The sequence below is a fragment of the Hemiscyllium ocellatum genome, chromosome 48 (genome assembly GCF_020745735.1).
Source record: "Hemiscyllium ocellatum isolate sHemOce1 chromosome 48, sHemOce1.pat.X.cur, whole genome shotgun sequence".
Classification (NCBI taxonomy): domain Eukaryota; kingdom Metazoa; phylum Chordata; class Chondrichthyes; order Orectolobiformes; family Hemiscylliidae; genus Hemiscyllium; species Hemiscyllium ocellatum.
The window spans coordinates 2273403-2276851 of record NC_083448.1 but is presented as its reverse complement, the minus strand read 5'-3'; positions in this window follow the sequence as shown (position 1 = coordinate 2276851).

Genomic DNA, 3449 nt, shown 5'->3' with positions numbered 1-3449 from the left:
CTGTCTAGCTTTCCCTAATATTTTAATCTATTCATTCCAGATTGAAATTTTGCAAATCTTCTCTGAACAAATCCAAACTATTAGCAACTTTCCATCGGGATTGTGAGCAGTATTGTAAACAGTATTATCAGTGCGCTGTCCACCTGAAGCTCCATCTCTGTGCACAGTTTTTACTGTGCCAGTAAAAACACTGGCATTTTATTAGAATTATAGAATCATAGAGCACAGAAACACACCCTTCCTCCAGTCAGTCCACAACGAACTTGTTCTCATACGAGTCCGCTCGGCCTTCAAACCTTTTCTCGACATGAACTTATCCATATTTTCAAAATTTGTTTCCAATGCCAGCATTCACCAACTCACCTTGCAGATCATCTCGGTAAAAAAAATAACTCCAGATGCTGGAAACCAGATTCTGGATTAGTAGTGCTGGAAAAGCACAGCAGTTCAGGTAGCATCCAAGGACCAGTAAAATCGATGTTTCAGGCAAAATCCCTTCATCAGGAATATAGGCCGAGTGCCTGAAGGGTGGAGAGATAAGTGAGTGGACGGTGGGGGTGGGGAGAAAGTAGAATAGAGTACAATAGGCGAGTTGCAGGCAGGGATGAAGGTGATAGGTCAGGGAGAAGGGTGGGGGAACGTAACAAAGAGTACAATGGGTGGATAGGAGTGGGATGAAGTTGATAGGTCAGAGAGGAGGGTGGAGTGGATAGGTTGAAAAGAAGATAGTCACGTACGACATGTCATGAGGACAGTGCTGAGTTGGAAGTTTGGAACTGGGGTGACGTGGTGGAAGGGGAAATGAGGAAACTGTTGTAGTCAACCTTGAGGACCTGAGGTTGAAGTGTTCCGAGGCAGAAGATGAGGCATTCTTCCTCCAGGCGTCGGGTTGTGAGGGAGGGGCGGTGAAGGAGGCCCAGGACCTCCATGACCTCGGCAGAATGGGAAGGGGAGTTGAAATGTTGGACCACAGGGCGATGTGGTTGATTGGTGCGGGTGTCCCAGAGATGTTCCAAAAAGCACTCTGCTAGTAGGCGTTCAGTTTCCCCAATGTAGAGGAGACCACATCGGGAGCAATGGATACAATAAATGATAATAGTGGATGTGCAAGTGAAACTTTGATGGACGTGAAGGCTCCATTAGGGCCTTGGATGGAGGTGAGGGAGGAGAGCGGGCGAAGGTTTTGCAATTCCTGCGGTGGCAGGGGAACGTGCCAGGATGGGAGGGTGGTTTGTAGGTGGGTGTGGACCTGACGAGGTAGTCATGGAGGGAACGGTCTTTGTGGAAAGTGGAAAGGGTTGGGGGTGGGAAACATATCCCTGGAGGTGGGGTCCGTTTGGTTGTGGTGGAAATGCCGGTGGATGATTTGGTTTATGTGAAGGTTGGTAGGGTGGAAGGTGAGAACCGGGGACTCTGCTTTTGTTACAGTTGGAGGGGTGAGGTCTGAAAGTGGAGGTGCGGGATGTGCACGAGATGCGTTGGCGGGCATCTTTAACCACCTGGGAAGGGTAATTGTGGTCTCTAAAGAAGGAGGCCATCTGGTGTGTCCTGTGATGGAACTGGTCCGCCTGGGAGCAGATACGGAGAAGGTGGAGGAATTGGGAATACGGGATGGCATTTTTGCAGGAGGCAGGGTGAGAAGAGGTGTAATCCGGGTAGCTGTGAGAGTCGGTGTCAGTCGGTCGTCATTAATGGAGATGGAGAGGTCCAGAAAGGGAAGGGAGGTGTCAGAGATGGTCCAGGTAAATTTAAGATCTGGTTGGAATGTGCTGGTGAAGTTGAGGAATTGCTCAACCTCCTCGCGGGAGCATGAGTTGGCGCCAATGCAGTCATCAATGTAGCGGAGAAAGAGGTGGGGAGTGGTGTCGGGGTAATTACGGAAGATGGACTGTTCTACGTAGCCAACAAAGAGACAGGAATAGATGGGGCCCATACGGGGCCCATACAGGTGCTCATGTCTATCCCTTTGGTCTGGAGGAAGTGGGAGGATTCGAAGGAGGAATTGTTAAGGGTGAGGACCAGTTCGGCCAAACGAATGAGAGTGTCATTGGAAGAGTGTTGTTGGAGACGTCGGGCGAGGAAGAAGGGGAGGCCTTGAAGGCCCTGGTCATGGAGGATGGAGGGGTAGAGGGACTGGATATCCATGGTGAAGATGAGGCTTTTGGAGCTGGGAAACGGAATTCTTAGAGAGGTTGGAGGGCATGGGTGGTGTCTTCGCCCAGCGATGCAGAAGGAAAAAAAATTCAATTTCGAAATCAGGAGTGAATGACGTGGAGGTGAATATGCCAGTGTGGCCTTTCATGTATCACATGTTGCCTTGCCTTGTGGATGGAAATATTGGTGGGTTTGGAAGGCACTGTCAACTTATTGCTGGTGAATCTGTGGAGTGCAATACTGCTATTGAGCATGAGAAGTGGAAAGAGTGATTTTTTTCGGATCGTATGCAAATAAATCAAGTACGTTTTCCCCCTGAAAGTTGCCAAGGCTTTTTGACAGTTGTTCGAGCTACAATCAGCAAGGTAAGTCGGGCATATTCCAAAACACTCCTGACTTGTGTCTCAAAGATTTCACCTCCGAGGCAGCATGTGAATGGTTTGCTGCACAATTCTTCCTCTCTACGCTAGTGTTCAAGCCACAATAATCATATGGCGAGTCAACTTCAGCACTTTCTCAATGATAACGCACAGACTGATAATAGAGCGAGATAAACAATCATGACGCTATTGATTATGTACAGGTGAGAGATCCACCCTCTTTGGTTGAAAGTGCCCATTGTCTGAAAGTGTGTTGTGAGAATGTTACTTGTCACACATCAGCCCAATCCTGGATATTGCCCAAGTCTGTCTGCATTTGAACATAAACTTCTTCAGTATTTCAAGAGTCATGAACGGTGCTAAATTTTGTGCAATGACCAGCAAACATGTCCATTTCCCACTTTGTGGTGGAATGAAGATCGTTGATGAAGCTAAAGAAGATGGATGGACCTAGGATGGTATCCTCACGAACTCCCGAAGAGCTGTCTCATCGTTGAGGTGAATGACCTCAAAATATACACAACCAGGTTTGTGCCGAGTATGTCTGCAAACAGCGGAAAACTTACCCCCTTATTCTCATCGACTCCATTTGTGCATCTTCATGTGGTACTCAGAGAAGTGCAATATTGATGGCAATAGCAAGCACTGCCACCTCACTACTTAATTCATTTCTATTGATCATGTTTGAACCCAGGCTGAAATGAGCTCAAGGTGTGAATGGAACTGTTTGAAAAACTTGATAGCAGTGTAGCAGGTTGTTTTTTGAAAAAATAGGTTTGCTGTTAAGCAAGAAATAAAGGGCACGAGAGAGCACTGCAAATCGGGAAATAGTAAAAATGACAATGAGTGGGAGAAATTTACAGATTGGATATAGAGATAGAGGGAAATATGGGGAGCAATGGGCGGCACGGTGGC